The sequence below is a fragment of the Haliotis asinina genome, chromosome 15 (assembly GCF_037392515.1).
Source record: "Haliotis asinina isolate JCU_RB_2024 chromosome 15, JCU_Hal_asi_v2, whole genome shotgun sequence".
Classification (NCBI taxonomy): domain Eukaryota; kingdom Metazoa; phylum Mollusca; class Gastropoda; order Lepetellida; family Haliotidae; genus Haliotis; species Haliotis asinina.
Genome location: NC_090294.1, coordinates 20,548,002 through 20,565,903, shown reverse-complemented (window position 1 = coordinate 20,565,903; position 17,902 = coordinate 20,548,002). Strand labels below are relative to the sequence as shown.

Here is a 17,902-nt window from a genome sequence, read left to right as displayed (position 1 = left end):
CCATATTTCACGAGAATAACAGTCATCACAGTCATTACTACTGTCCACCAGGTGGTGTTGAAGTCAATACCTCGTATGACCACCTCCAGCTGCTACCACTGCCAAACACATCCTGGGTACAGATCGAATGTGTCGCTGGATGTTTTTTTGGGGAATCCTTCTCCATTCCTCCTGCAACTTGTGGAACAAATGTTGAAGATTCTGTGGTGGATTAGGACGTCGACGTACCCGTCTATCAATCTGATCCCAAAGGTGTTCGAGTGGGTTTAGATCCGGGGATCTGGAGGGCCGGGGGAGCGTATTCATTTTTTTATTGGCCAGGTAGTCCACGGTGGCACGTGCTGTGTGAGGCCTGGCGTTGTCCTGTTGGAAGAGCTGCCGTTGACGGTCAACAAGGTGAAGGACGTGCGGAGGGAGAATCTAGTCAGTGTATCGATTGCCTTGGACAAGTACAAGTTCCGATCTGCGGGTGTATGAAATCGCTCCCCACACCACATCACTCACACGTTCATGGCATCGTCTATAGACACGGTCTCTACCATCACGTAGCCCGAGGAGATAACGGGATTCATCACTAAACCATATGCCAGGTTCCAAGGCAGCATCGTGTTATACCATCTCACTCGTCAACGTCGATGTAGTCGTGTCAAGCAAGAGGCAACTTTTGAACGTTTGGCAAGTATTCCTACTTCTCGGAGACGGTTCTTGATTGTCTTATCTGACACTCCTCGGGCTCCAAACTGGTCTTGTGCCGTGTTCCGGGCGGTACGATGGCGCTCACACACGTGGGCTATCCGGATGTTCCGATCTTGGGCAGGTGTGGTGACTTTGGGTCTTCCTGATTTTGGACGCTCATTTGTCGAATTTGTTTGACGAAATCGATCCCACAATCGACTTATTGTGCTGGGATGAAGGTTGAGGATGCTTGCCACTTCACTATTTTATTCGGCAGCTTGCAATCGTCCAATTGCCTTATTTCGATCTGCGGCGTTGAGACGTTCAATTTTCGTGTACAGTACTTGTAATGCTCGTGGATGAAATTGTGAGATTCATTTGGGTCTTTTATAGTCACTTGCTATACTCATACATTACAAGTGAGAAACAATCATTTTGCCTGATATTCGTGCTGCATGACATCCACACACATCATGACAATCCTGATTGATGAAACCGTTCAAAATTATTTTGGTTGCGTTTGGTGAAGCATGATTTTCTAAAGCATTCTAGAAACAATGTGCAACCCTAAAAAAATGGTTGAGTTGACATATGTGTACAAAATTGTGAGTATCATTTTTTTATTTCATTTTGCGTTTCTTTTCTTGAAGAATGTAAACTAGTGTTCCACAAAAGCGTGTTTATTACAGCGATTGTCTTGCTTACGTTCTTGCTTGCAAAAATAGAACACGAATATTGAACATGAACCATTATAAAGGTTTCGAGCTTGCCCGCGTTACATACAAAGTAAGCGTTAGTTTGGTTTTACGCCGCTTTTAGCAATATTAAGGAAATATCACAGCGGAAATGGGTCTCACACATTGTACCCTTAAGGGGTATCGAATCGAATCGGACCCCACTGCCCCGAGACTTACACTATACGTGTTAGTTCATATAAGTCGTGCAATTTAAGTTATTGGTGTAGAAATAAATCATGGAGCTCCGTTGCAACCGGTTCGGTTGTTGTCCAGTGTGTAGACGAGGTTATTGCTGGATTGTTGCGATAGTTCGACCAGAGGACAGAAACACGTTGTGACAAACCATACGGGCTAATTAAACAATTTTCACCGTACTGAAACTGTTGGGTATTAGGAAGTGTTCCCTTGAAATTGAAATTGTTCATTGCTGGGTATGAGTAAGTGTTTCCTTGAATTTGGAATTGTTCACTGCTGGGTATAAGAAAGTGTTCCCTTGAAACTGGAATTGTTCACTGCTGGGTATAAGAAAGCGTTCCTTTGAAATTGGAATTGCTCACGGCTGGGTATAAGAAAGTGTTTCCTTGAATTTGGAATTGTTCACTGCTGGGTATGAGAAAACGTTCCTTTGAAATTGAAGTTGCTCAATGCTGGGTATGAGAAAGTGTTCCACTGAAATTGGAATTGTTCACAGCTGGCTATATGAAAGTGTTCCCTTGAATTTGGAATTGTTCACAGCTGGGTATAAGAAAGCCTTCCCTTGAAATTGAAATTGTTCAATGCTAGGTATGAGAAAGCCTTCCCTTGAAATTGAAATTGTTCAATGCTGGGTATGAGAAAGTGTTTCACTGAAATTGGAATTGTTCACTGCTGGGTATATGAAAGTGTTCCTTTGAAATTGGAATTGTTCACTGCTGGCTATGAGAAAACGTTCTTTTGAAATTGGAATTGTTCAATGCTGGGTATAAGAAAGTGTTCCTTTGAAATTGGAATTGTTCACTGCTGGCTATGAGAAAACGTTCTTTTGAAATTGGAATTGTTCAATGCTGGGTATAAGAAAGTGTTCCTTTGAAATCATAATTGTTCACTGCTGGCTATGAGAAAACGTTCTTTTGATATTGGAATTGTTCAATGCTGGGTATAAGAAAGTGTTCCTTTGAAATTGGAATTGTTCACTGCTGGCTATGAGAAAACGTTCTTTTGAAATTGGAATTGTTCAATGCTGGGTATAAGAAAGTGTTCCTTTGAAATCATAATTGTTCACTGCTGGCTATGAGAAAGTGTTCCCTTGAAATTGGAATTGTTCACAACACTTTTAGGCTGAAACTTTTCTCAAAAAGGAAGAAAATCTACGCTCCAAAATACGAGTTGAACTACGACACGCTCGTACATGTATCGTATATATCATATATCATGTTCATATATATATAGTTAAGCATCCAGCATAAATGTACACTGTCTTTTGTCCTGTAGTCTACATAGTTGGGGAGATCAATGCTCATGAGGTTGATCATTGGACTGTCTGTTCCAGACGCTATTATTTACAACCGTCGCCATATGGCTGGAATATTGCTGAGTGCGGTATTAAAAAACAAACACACATGTAGCAAGAATATAGTTAGGACACTTAAATAATAACAGGATACAAGGTCCGATTTTATAATTACTTTCATTGGCAAGCATTAATTGATATGGGCATGTAACACACCAGCCGCTAACATTGGTGCTTACTGAGCGAGCTGGCTAAGGCGAGAGGCTAGCGATTCAGCGTGCTTGAGGTCTCAGGATCGAGCACACCTTTGACCGGTGTTAAAGCCTTATAGTCAACTTTGTGTGCAGACTCTTTCACTATTGTCACGGTGTCGTATCGGGAAGGCTTAAAGTTATTTTTCAGAAGTCCCGGGAAGGCTAAAATGTAAATTGGGTGCTGGGAAGCATAAACCATGTCGAGAGTAGCGTGATTTCTTTTGAAAACATTATCATAATCTCCTTCTTGTCACAACCCCAAGCGAACAGTCCATAACCCTTTGCACTCAAAAGAATCCACGAATCCGTTGTTATATGACCAGATGGTGGCCATATGAATACGTGCAGACGCCTAGTTGCGGGTATAGCAAAGTGCAGTAAACTTGGACAAAGTGCAGTGACTATATGTCCCAGTCCACCCAACTGTACATGGGTACCACGTTAGGATGAGAAAACCGCAATAACTCGGCACGTCTAGTGGCTGCAATAGTATGGTGTAAATATCTAATACTAGTACTGCCACTGAGGTTCTTGAGACGCATTTAGAAGTCGGTATTCTAATAAAAAACAAAATGTTATGGATGTCAACTTCCTTCCTGTTGCTTACACAACACCCGCTTGACGAACGGGCAAGGTATAGTCCAGGAACGTTGTAAACAATAAAGAAGAAGTTGACATATAAAACATTTTGTCTTATATTAGTACTGCCACTGTCGTTTTTTTCCGGATAAGTGAGTGATTGGTTTTATGTCGATTTCAACAATATTGCAGCATTTTATGAACACAAATGTTTAACCACTAGGCTAACTCACCTCCTTTTATCAACGAAAGCATAACACTGGTAATAAGATATCATAAACAATGCAAAAGCACTTAGATATTGTTTCCATTTTATTTCTCAGTTACAGGTTTATATGCTGAATAACGTGACCCTTGCTGGAAATAGTTGGTCGGCGCTCTTTCCCCTCTTGGTACTTGGTCTCCACGTGAGTTCAAGGAGGAATCTGTCACAGAGAAAACAGAGTCTTTAGCACAATCATGCCATTGAGGCTGTTGTCACTTAACATTGGAATCAGCCTGGGTGACCATCTTATCCGTTCATCCTTGTACATGTACATCATTTGCTATATTTATGAACGATGGGGAAAAAATGTGTTACTGCGTTCCAGCTTCTATTCAAACCAACAATTAAAAGACTATCTCTTCAATCAATCTTCAACTTACATAATGAAGTGGTATTTTATAGACAGACTACCTGATTGAAAGGTCACAATACCATTCAGTAAAGTTTAATTGTATGATTGTTTGTTTGTTTAATGCCACACTAAGCTATATTCCAACCACAAAACATGGGTGTCACCTAGTAAGAGGCCAAATGAAACATATGTAAACTGTATTTTGAAAGTCTCTTTCATCGACCACAAACGGATCAATCCTTAGCCTCAGGTCGTAAGAACAATAAATATATGTAAGTCTAGATCTTCAGACATATTCAACGCATGTTATATTTGGGATTACACTTTCTTAGTAAAGTACAAATTCTACTGCTTTGTTTGAGATGAGCCCCTTTCAGGATTCGACCTCGCACCATTCTGATGTGCAATATATATCATGGCAGCTTTAGAATATATCTATAAATTCTGCGGGAATATGTTTGCTCGATGGTTTCAGGGAGTAAACTTGTGTCGAGAACATCAACAATGCACTTCCATGGGGAGAATGAAACCCGGGTATCTGTGACATGACCTAACGCTTACACAACACGGCTTACCCATCCAATTCTGAACACACTATCTACACATGTGGTTCACATAAGGCATGGATATGTGACAGGAAAACCAATCCACGGCCCTTTATTCGAAACAACACGTTCAGGGCCACTGTGTTCACTGACTAACTACAAAAGTTATTCACAGATTTAGGTTTGCAAAGGTACATCTTTACCAGAGGTGTGATTGGTTAGCCTAGTGTGTAAATTGTTGGCCTGTCACACCGAAGGCCCGGGTTCGATTCCCCACATGGATACAATGTGTAAAGCCGATTGTGTCCCCGCGTCATAGTATTGTTGAAATATTGCCAAGTGGTGTGCAAACCCATACTTACTCACTCACCTCAGTGGTGCCCAAAGTCCTGGACTCAGCACCTTAAGGCTGGAGCTTTTAACCGCTGTACAGATATCTGTTTCCGTAGTCTGGCATGTCGAAATCCAGATAATCGGGAGTGTCGTCGCCATACATCATCCGGAACCTGTTTCCATAGTACCTGTTACCATAGCGTCCCTTGAATGCATTACCATACAATCCTAGAAAGGCATTATTGGAGATTCCGTTTTGGAAACCACGATTGTAGCTTGCTGGATAAATGTTTCGGCTCTGTCCTTGGTTACGGAAGCGTTGGTAACGGATAATGGAGTTACGCTGTTGTGCGACGACGGCGACTGTGACGACAACAAGGACGACGGCAAATTGCAACTTCAACATCGTTGACCCTGTTTCCAATAATAAGAATGAAATTGTTAAATGTTGCCTATAATTTATCGCCTTTCAACGCGTTCCTTCGCAATAAACAAGAGGTCAAGATAACTCCTCATTATGCATGTTAATTCGTAATACAGCACAAGTACACTAGTATGCACTAGATATGCAATTGATAAATGCATAAATCAACTGTATACATTAAGCATGTAAGTTATACGGTAAGAGATATATGAGGAGCATTAAACATGCATACGCGCATGAAGTGATGCTAAATTAAAAGATGGTAAATGTTTTGTTAAATGATTTATAGATATGACTATTTCAAGTGATTAGCATTGCAGAAGCACATGCTTTTGATATAGCAGAAATTCTTACGGATTTTGAAAGAGTTTATTTGAGACACTCTGAGCTACATAAACACATGGACAATGTAATGTCAGTGTAAAAAGAGGATATTATTTGGAACCCTTACAGTTTACACTGTTGTACTATTTAGCATCGAGGACAGGACACCACCTGAATGCTTACTTCCAAAGGGATACGTTGTTCTCACTAATTACTTGAACATCAAACGTTACATACACACGAGAGTAACATTGTTTCATATGGTAAAAGGGGCGGTGGGGTAGCCTAGTGGCTATTGCGATTACTCGTCACGCTGAAGAACCTGGTTCTATTCACCGTGACTGATAAAACCATATTCGTGTTTATTTATCATTTATCACAAACTCTACATTTCATAAAAGATTATATTTATGATCAAGAATGCGAGACCATTATTATGAAAACAAAACAGATGACAATATATAGTTACCTTGTTTCCTACCAAATACTCGCCCAGGTCGTTTCAATGGAAACTTGTGTATTTCTTGTTATATGATTCGTATAAATACACACAGACCCTGAGTATGATTGATCGTTGTATCATTCATTAAGTCAAATGTCATTCATTGGTTTCTTTTAGAAACAAAAGCAAAAACTAAACGTAAGGTTGTCTGCTGTTCAAAATATGTTGGGCCTTAGGCATCACGTCATTATCAGTCGTGCAAGTCACCAAGGAGCGCCCGTTAAAGGCAAAAGGAGTATCAAGTTTTCACTATCCTGAGAAATAGATTCCTTTTGGTGTAGATATCACACTAACTGTGAAAGTATCATGAATACAGTGCTGAAAACCGGCGATGACGCCAGGTGTTCGCGAATGTTTAGCACGTCCTGTCATAGCAGTCATTCACATAATTTATTAAAATTACTTATGAACTGTACTAACTATTTATGTATCAGCGGTGCGACGAATCAAACCAGATATATTTATGTGATCGATGGGAAAGAAATGTTTGGATGCTTGATGTGCATTGGAAAGTAACATGACAACAACTTCTTTATTGTTAACAACAATCCGTTTTGGGGTTACTGTTTCCCCTTCGTGAATGGCGGAAAATGATTTACAGAGAATATATAAGCTTCATACAGAAGGCTAGTGAGATGGGGAACAAAAGCCTGAGATGCACGGAGTCAAAAACGATGAAGTGGCATGTTCATGCAATAAACTGACATATTTATAGGCGTTTCCACAGTGAGAAAGATATTGAAAATTAATGATAAATTAATGATAATAAGGAATCGACTGGGACCGAGAGATGAGTTCGACAGAGAATTTGTCTGAACCGAGGTTGAGAGATTGAAATTCGACTGTACCTTGACTGGATATACATTGATTGGAAACCACTTACGACAAGAGTGATGGAAGACACACATACACACGTGTACGATAAACGGGAGTAACTTGGGAAAATTCCACTGTCTGCCTGTCTGTCTGTCTGTCTGTCTGTATATGAGTAAATAAATACCGTTAGTCGCTATGCTATAAAAACTTGCAGGCGTCGTATTGTTGAAGATATAGCCCTTAGCCTTTAACGGAATAAAAGAGGTTCTTTAACGGATGTTCAAATTCAGTTTTTAAATGACATGAATCATAAAATAACATTTAGACATTACATTCCATCAAGATGCCACATCAGATTTATTATGCAGTGAGCCTGCGAATATGACACATAGTTTGATCATTCGATCGGTGGAAGAGTGTTGGGCCAGTATAAATTACGTTACAGAGTGATCACGATAGAGGTGACCTAACAAAGCCTTAACAACAATTGCTAAGCGCAATTGCTGTCTGTAAAATCACACAGATGCACACACACGCAAAAACGTGCATAAGCAAACGTACAGACACAGACACTTTCGTTGACACATGTCATCGTGTCCCAGTTGCGTAAATCGGTGCTCACGCTGTTGGTCACTGGATCGCCAAATTGCCTTAGTATTGCTCAGTGAGGCGATTTGAACAAGATTACCACTCAATGAAGTTTGAAAAAAGCGCTAAAACTTTGCAGCATCGTCGACTACAGGCCATCCAACAAGTCAATGTGATTCGAATCAGAGGTGTCAGATGTAGGGAACGTCAGCTCTGGAATAATGGACGTTGAGCTAATGTCATGTTTTTTTACGAATCGAAGTCAACTCTCCATTTCAAGATGAGTAAGAATTGGAGACGTCCCAATGAGAGTATTACTGACGTTATAGTTGACTAGCATTGTTGCTGTAGTTCCATGATAGAATAAGGTAGTATCTCAATAACCGGCCTACCTCACGCCGTTCATGGTCAGAGGTCAGTTCAATGGGTCAATGTCACGTCACTAATCGCGACACTATGTGCGACACTTTAATGCATGCGCTCTCCACATTCTCCCAGGAGATTGTTTTCCATGGGAAATAATATCCTAGTCACACTTTTAAAGTGAAAATGTATTCCGAGGATAACATTTCGAAAGGCATTTTCCGCATTTTTTTCTCATGCAAATATTCTGTCCTTCGGTAAAGACCGAAGATGTCTGTTTGACCAAAAGCAAAAATAGGTACACCGTAGATTGTGGAGTTCCTTTCGTGACATCCATGCTGGAAGAACGTTCATTCATTCATTCATTCATTCATTCATTCATTCATTCATTCATTCATTCATTCATTCATTCATTCATTCATTCATTCATTGTTGGCATCATTTAGCCATTCCATCAGCACACCGACTGTACGTTATGAAGGTGCTGGCAGTGCTTACTGAATATCTTCATGAACGATATCGACCATGGATGCTCTGTGATGAATGCAAAATTTTCAGCACAATTTAATTTTGTTTACCGAATTCACTCATTTCATGAAATGTATTTACACGTCCCTATCATCGTATTTCAAACACTGCTATTGGTAATACTAGCGTGACGTTATTTCCCCAACACAACAGATTCCGAAACGTAATAATTGTTTTCAAGCGAACTCTTGATGATAGTGCCATGAACGATGAAAAGCCTAATCAAATCTTTATGATATTTGTCAATGATAATCTATCGCACGTGACACCCATGTCCCGAGAAGCACGTGCAGATCGATTGTAACTGCCTGGCAATCATGAAACAACACGTTCCCGTGTCATGTGATACTGCTATGACTAATGAATAGGCACGCGGCCTACTGTGTTAGTGGTAGCACTATTAGTTATTGACTAGGTAAGCATGGCTCTTTTCATTATTCACTTTCGGAAATAGCAATATTAAAGGTGGGCAAAGGCTCATCTCAGTTTGCATCTCCAGCAAATTGACCCGAGCTCTTCAGGCGTTTTTGTGTCTGTCATCTAATGGAATGCAAATAACAATTAAAGGCAATCTTTAGGGCATTAAAGTAATTCCACTGTTTCAATCAGGGCATTATTTGAGCCAGTGGAATAATATTGAACACGGGATATATATCAAGGGTACGTCTTCGTATGTTGTAAGAGACCACAAACGGGATCGAGCAATCTCTGAATATGTGATTTTGATTGTGACAAATAAACCAATTTCATTCGAAAAGGTGCACAAGGAAGACCAGAGATTCAGAACCTCAGGAAATCTATACTTGCTTCATTTACGGCTTTAGCATTGCAGTGGGGACTTAACCAGGGGAAATAATGTGGGGCAAGGACTCTGAGACAGGCTAGGGATCTTAGGACTCGTTGGCTTGGTTGGTGCATTTGCGCTGCTACAAACTCCCGGATCACGAGTTCAATCATTTAATTGTCTGGTCCAGACTCGAGCGACATCCTATATCTGGAATGCTGCTGAGTTTAACATCAAAAGAATCAACCTTAAGCAACTGTCCTCAATCACATAGCCCACTTTGCATTTGGTTATCCATATGAGTACACCCTGGACAACCAAATCACCATGACACTGGTTATACAACGTCCTAATAACTGAATTCGCAAAATGCATGCAAAGAAGAAAAATGTAGCAAACTCTTAGTTTTGACGTCCGTTCTCGCAAACGTCAGCAACCGATACAGGTGTAAGGTTTGATGTGTAATGTATTACTTACACCATTATTGGATATTAAACTTTTCTGCTGGTGCATGAAACAAATATTAATCGTCAGAGGTTTGACCTGCATGAGTGACACAGATGAAATATGTTAAAGTTACCCCATCGATACACAAATGGTTCGTCTAGGTACAACACGGGCTGTCCTGGCTTTCGATTGTCAGACGTAGGGGACGTGGGCACAGTCCAAGATACCACTACCCTTGTCAATGAAAACCCAGGGCAAATTGTTTTGTAACTAGACGAACCTCGCGTCGTGGGTGGGGTAACAGACTTGTTCCATGAGATTTCGGCGGTGTGTTTAGAACAATGCGGCGGGTAAATGTGTGCACCTTTTAACGTCATGAATATCACGTCACACGCGCCATATTAGATCGTTCGAGTTTTCAAAAATTAATTCTCAACCATGGAGAACGTCGAAACAACCTTCAAACCCAACAGTGATAGCGTGAATGAGTGGAATGATGAAATTGATGATATTACACTTTCCCAACTTGGTGAGGCTATAGAGTTGAATTTAAAGTTTGAGAACCTAACTCTATCCCAGTCATTGAACTTTTTCGAAGTGAGTGCAAGCGACCAATTTGACAATGACGTCATAGTATTGGCACAGGAAGGGGGTACGGAGCAACCGTTATCCAATCCATACCATGAAGTAACTAGCAGGTCACAACATGGGTAACATCATGGAGACTGCCGCAGAGACATGGTACAAGACGATATTGAGCAACTGTCACTCATTCAGATCTTGTGCAAGCGATCAACAACAGGAGCGCTAGGGAGGACACTGTATGTGCGATGTCATCTTTCTCACCTTTTTCATTTCTGTGTGCTCATCGATGCTAAAACAATCATACAACAGTCTGTGAATAATCGAATCTGGTCTAATGATTCCAGTGATTGGTATCTCGAGCAGTGATCCGTGCAACTGATATACGAGCCCATGTGACAACCAAGTCAGTGAGTCTGGCCACGTTTGTCGCCCTTTACGAAAAACATGGGTTACTAAAGACCATTTCTAACTAACATCTTCAAGGATCCTCTCATTGTCTATAAATAAGATATTCACAAAACTTGTTAAGGTAGTCTTGGTTGCATCTAGTGGTTCGTGAGAAATCAATGAAATCCTATATGGATTATTTATCGCGGTCTCAACACATCGATGTTAAACCATCCCATCGAAAAGCTGACAGATCCTATAAATACAGTAATGAGCAGTGCAACGAATACTCAGGACTAGTTTTGACATGTGGTTTTTAGCACGAACTCCGAACACCGTCTATCTACCAGCTCCGGTTTACGCCAAATTATTTCTTTACGGGGTAAAAAATAAATCCAATTTGTCCAGCGTCGAAACGCATATTCGCGAGATCTAAATCCAGAAACAGGAATTGTGTCGTGTTTCATCCAGAGACATCCTATGAATTTGAATTCTCGTGTAATGACAGTTCGCATTGTTGTTTGTAGCGCTTCAATCGAACGCTGAATTAAGCTGATTACATTTGAAAATCCCATCACTTATTCCCCTGCTCTAGCCCTCTGACATGCTAAATCTCATCTAGACAGGTGACATGGCTCGCAATTCAAGGGGAAATCCTCTAATTAGGGTGGTAATCACGTTTGGGAAGAGTCTGCCTCATTGACATGTTCTTCACCCTCCTTCGTCACCGTGTAATGTCGACAGCAACACGGTTTCTCGATACGTAAGATGTCTGCTTGGGACGGAGAGTGTTAATCTGTCACTATTATGCCCCTAAGCTGTTGTCCACAAATATAATCAGTCTTTTATTTCTTTTCTATTGCTAAAACGGTGGTCTGATAAGTTTCGATTTCAGGATGTGATAATTTAAAGGCACCTCGTTTGACGGATCATGTAACGACGCAGGATTATATATTTTTTAAGCGAGGATTTTTTTGCGCAGATGTTTTCTCGCAATGATCTTTTTTTTTTTCTTTTTTTTTTAAAAAAAAATGTAGCTCATACGGCTGATTGGCCCGGCATTACAATCCTCCAAGTCATTCGTTTTTCCCTTGTATGATCCGACGTGGAATTTCAAAGATAAAACTTGCACATTTTGCGGTGAAGGTCTGGGTTCAATACGGTTTCATGTTAGAAAACAGCCCTAAGAAATCATGATGGAATCTATTTCAGAAAACGCAATTTTGTAAAACAGATCTTAACTACAGTCCGGATCACAGGTGAGCATCGGTCACAGATAAAAGCATAACTGTCCACAATAAAGTGTTCCAATAGTTATTGAAAAATAAATGGTTAAAACGGTATTTTGTGACTATCAGCTGGGATCTTAGACTTGCACAAATCTCCCAGATAAAAATTAGTAGTGTAAATGATAATTTCTAAAAAAACATTATTAATAACAGACTGGGGTCCTTAGACTGTCCGCTTATCTAGACTTGCCTGTTTAAAGTGTAGAAATGATACACATCCAAAGACTCATCTTTCAGTACAGTCTTGGAGCAAAACTAGTGTTGTTCCAGTAATGGAAGATATATTGTTTATAGACGTGTTGCTTTCAAAGAGTGTTAATATTCTACATATTGAGATGAGTCTACAGACACACAACTTCAAATAGACTCACCTGTAATTGTACGTGGGTTATTACTGTACATGTACATGGATTGCTACAGATGTCTATTATTCACTGAGTATAAAGTGATACTGTCTCTCAACGACAGTACATGTACATGGATTGATACAGTTGGCTATTAGTCACTGAGTATAAACTGATACTGTCTCTCAACGACTGTACATGTACATGGATTGATACAGTTGGCTATTAATCACTGAGTATAAACTGATACTGTCTCTCAACGACTGTACATGTACATGGATTGATACAGTTGGCTATTAGTCACTGAGTATAAACTGATACTGTCTCTCAACGACTGTACATGTACATGGATTGATACAGTTGGCTATTAATCACTGAGTATAAACTGATATTGTCTCTCAACGACTGTACATGTACATGGATTGATACAGTTGGCTATTAATCACTGAATATAAACTGATGCTGTCTCTAAACGACTGTACATGTACATGGATTGATAAAGTTGGCTATTAGTCACTGAGTATAAACTGATACTGTCTCTCAACCTCTGTACATGTACATGGATTGATACAGTTGGCTATTAATCACTGAGTATAAACTGATACTGTCTCTAAACGACTGTACATGTACATGGATTGATACAGTTGGCTATTAGTCACTGAGTATAAAGTGATACTGTCTCTAAACGACTGTACATGTACATGTATTGATACAGTTGGCTATTAATCACTGAGTATAAACTGATATTGCCTCTCAACGACTGTACATGTACATGGATTGATACAATTGGCTATTAGTCACTGAGTATAAACTGATACTGTCTCTAAACGACTGTACATGTACATGGATTGATACAGTTGGCTATTAATCACTTAGTATAAACTGATATTGCCTCTCAACGACAGTACATGTACATGGATTGATACAGTTGGCTATTAATCACTGAGTATAAACTGATACTGTCTCTAAACGACAGTACATGTACATGGATTGATACAGTTGGCTATTAATCACTTAGTATAAACTGATATTGCCTCTCAACGACTGTACATGTACATGGATTGATACAGTTGGCTGTGAATGATCGGGTATAAATTGACACTGTCTATTAATCATCATCCCAACTGTGGCCTGAGAGGCCCATGAGATGCTATCAAAACATCCAGCACTTTCCCATTTTGTATAAGTTTTCGGGAAATTTAAGGTATTCCTTAGGCAACGCCTCAGCGTAATGCACAACATTTTCTTTTTCATTTTAACAGCTGTACAAAACAAGTTATTGAACATTGTTTGAAATTTCGCTAGTTTTACTGAACATGGGCATCAAAGACCCAGTAACCATTTTTCTTCAAGGTTTTGACGATAAATGATCGAAATCGGCATTGAGTGCTTTGCTACAGGACATTAACCATGCGACATCCATGTATAAAGGTCGTTGTATTTAGACAGGTTGGAAAAGACATATAAAGAAGATGATGGTGAGGGGTGCATGCCCCTCGGTTCTGATAGCGGGTCCTACAATGACTATGTTGCGGGTTCCAGAGCCGAAACCATTTCCTGAAATGATGTTAGTGAGGAGAATAATGACGGACCTGAAATCTAGAAGAATGGACACAAAAATCGTGTTTTGTGGTACCAGAAATGACAGAGCGACATTGTCAAGTAGAGAGGTCAAAATCTCATGTCGGCAGTGTACTTTGACACTAGTGAAGATCGAGGGCTTTGTGAAGTGAGTGAAGACCAAATGTCCCAGCAATTTCGTCAGTTTGGGATATCTTTCAGTCTGCTCTAGGTCACTACTACCTACGGTTGATGAACAGCTGGTACCGTTTGGTGGATTCACCTAGTATGTTCCAGTGAAACCGGATTAATATGGATTGAAATTGTTTGCGCTGGTGAACTCATTCTACTCATCAAAATGCATTCTATATATTGGCAAAGAAGGGAACTTAAGATGTAATCATGTTGTTATGCATTCAGCAGTAACAATGTTTCGAGTTATTGGTTGGTTGGCCATTATGTTAATAAGGTTTTGAACAATGAAAAACAGTAGGACGTTTTGGTTTCAAGTTTATTAAAACACACTGTTGCTAGTAGTGCTTACCTTTGCTGTCCTTGCACTGCTGGTATCTCTTTGATGGTATCTCTCTGGTGGCATAGTGTAAGGACATTAAATTTAATGTGTTCAGAAAATTTGTTTTGTTTCAATGGAGATGATATTCAGTTGATATTCAGCCTTTACTTAGCACATGCGGTGGTTCCTCATATTGTCATAAGGTCCTTCTCCTCTACGTGTACATAATAGTTTCCGACAACTCCAGGATAAATAAGTGCTGTTCCTGGAGCAGCACGTTTACCATAAAACTGAAATTGAAAAACATGATGATTGATTATTAGAATGCCCTGAGATGTGAAATGGTTTTAGTAGTGATTAAATGGTGACGAAGTTTGGTATTTTAGGCCACTTTCAAGACTGTTTCACTTTGTTTCACGGTAGTACTAGCTTTCTGCAGGTGGAAGTCGCAGCCAACCTAGAAACATTTGTTGGTACTGGCAAATAAGCATTTTGCATTTTCGCTTTAGAAATGTTGCAAGGATTCGAACCCTGTACCTTGTGACAGTGCCTCCACAGTGCCACTATCATTTCCAAAACTGAAAGATTCTAACCACAAGTTGTCCATATTATGCTCTGAAGACCCCTTCTATGTTCATTTTAAGTCTACTCATATCTCAGAAGGGGTTTAGAGCTTTATAAGAATCATTACTGGGTTCAAATATATCAATTACTTTGGAATCTCATTTTATTTTTTCTTTTCACATACAAACGATTTTGTTTCTAAACAATGGAAAACAACGGTTTTGTTTCGAAACAATGGGAAAATTAAACTACAAAAACGCTACAAGAAATAGCTTACCCTACTGCTCTGATGCTTGCTTGCTTGCATGGTTTCATCAACCAGTGTACTTACACATATTGTTGTCTCTCACTCCTTGGTCTAAATATGTCCAAATAAGAAAGGGTGACTGAGCCTGATGGGCCCATGTAAGCAATAAACGTGTACTTTGTGGCTGTACAACATGTTGGTGGAATGAGGGTCAACCATTGTACATGTTCATGGATTGATGCAGGTGGCTAACAACCTCTGATTCAGCAGAGTATGAATTGATACAGATGACTGACAAAAGCTGTAGGTGGATTGAAATCGATGAAGTATTGTAATTAATTATTTGAACTGATACAACTGTAAACTGCTATAGATGAATTGATAAGCATATGCTGATGGACATATATACACTATACACTCCCAATAGAAAATGATATAGCTCTGGAGAAAACCCGGAAGTGATGCAGTTTCATTTGATGAAACCGACAAATATCATAGGACTAAGCAACTTGGATTCGAAGTCACAATCAACAAACACACGTTTGTACATCTAGGGGAAGCAACTCTAGATCTCCACAACGTATTGCAATAGTTCAGGCTTTTTCCATGTACAAGTGTAGTTCCTAACCGACACAACATATATCATTAGCATTCAAAGTTTGGTAGGAAATTATTTCTAAACAAGTTGTTAATTTCATTTACAAATTGACATATCGTATTGGATTTTACGAGTGCTTTTTACACTATTAATTTAGAATGTTAGCATTTAAACAGGGAACTGTTCATTTTCTCGTGGAAACGAATACAATCTTTTCTCAATTCCACCCACAGTGCAACACAAAGCTTGTCGTAAAACCTGGAAATAAATAAAGAAAGAACGAGAAAGCTTGTACTTTCAGGTGTTTCTTATTTTCGTTTCCATGAGTATATATCTGAGTGCCACATTTGTCACAAGGACTTTGTGTGAATTCATCTACATACCGTTCCTTTGCCTAAACTATACTCACAGGCAAAAGTATTTTGACATTTTTTAATTAAATTATTGGGGAATATTAGTCATCAATACCTTATCAGTTTCACATTTTTATTTGATCCCGAGAGAGAATGTGTTACATGGTCTAAGAAATGCAAACAAGCAGTTGTTTTTAGACCTGTAGAAATTTTCAAGAAGCATGACGCATTTGAAGAAGGTGACCATGAAACTGAAACAGGAGCGTAACATTTCCACTCAGTTCAGTCTCAACAACTCTATTCACCCATCTGGAATATTTCGTCTAAAGATGTTCTTCGATTCCACGTTCATAGAAACATCAGTTATGGCGAAGTTTTCAGCAAGACAGTCATGTCACAGACCGTCGGCGTAGTGGCCGCTCAAGACCGATGGGTTCGTCGACCTCCAGTGGAGCCGACAGCACTTCCGATGGGCAACACGTGTGTCCAGACGGTCTCAATGTGTCACGTTCCTTACCATTCCCCGCAGGATCCCATGATTTGGCACCCGTTAAACACGTGTGGGTTAAAACGGAGAGATGTTTACGTTGTTGTCCGAATCATCCAGCAACGCGGCATGAAGTTACATATGGAATGATCTTCCCCATGACTTTCATTGACGTCAAGTGGTCTCAATGATGTCCGGCGCGCATCAGTGAACAAGGCTGACACACTCAGTCCTGAACTTGATTTTGATCCCCCTCATATGTTGTGGCTCTTTGGATATGGCAGGTCTTGTCCTTGTGAAATGTTTCCATAGCTTGAAAGAATTGTCTTTGCATGTAATAACATTTCATTCGTAATAACATTTCATTCGCAAAAGTAAAAGTTTAACAGTAATTCTTTTTGTCGCGTGTGTGTCACATCAACCTTTGCAGTTGAGTATATATGAGAACCGATGAAGACAGTCGTACCACAGTCTGACGGATCACAGCTACGTCAACTATGGATGAAGAGATATCTTAGCTCCGAGACATGATTTCTATGAAAAAAATCTATCAATTACAAATATTTATCTTTTTCACAAACATTTTGACGTGACAAAGAAACGAAACATTTCAACCAACTATAAATAGCCTCGATGCTCTACTTTCGGCAAATGCTAGTTGCCATTTAAATACCAGTAGATATGCAGCTATCATACACAAATTCTGTGGAGTCGATTGCTTCCTGCATTAGTGGGTGGTTCGATTTTCCTGGGATTAATTTCCAGTTTATCACAGCAGGATATGTGAACGATAAGCGGGACATCAATGTATTCGTTTGATGAATCCAGCAGGAATCGATCTTAAAGCCCAACAAAGCTTTTTCCGCAGACAACCGTGCATTTCAACATCAGCCGTTATGTTCTTCATCATTATTACGAGATTAACATGGTAGGGCTTTTTCGGTTTATATATATATTCACAGACACACG

The 17,902-nt window shown here is 39.7% G+C and overlaps 1 long non-coding RNA gene across 1 annotated transcript; it reads right to left on the bottom strand.

Annotated features, from left to right (window-relative positions):
- Positions 1-4,033: 4,033 nt before the first annotated feature.
- LOC137266057 (uncharacterized) lies at positions 4,034-6,501 on the bottom strand. The gene is made up of 3 exons (XR_010954961.1): positions 6,447-6,501; positions 5,267-5,643; positions 4,034-4,159 (listed from the first exon to the last, which is right to left on the bottom strand). It is a non-coding gene; the product is annotated as an uncharacterized lncRNA (long non-coding RNA).
- Positions 6,502-17,902: the final 11,401 nt, after the last annotated feature.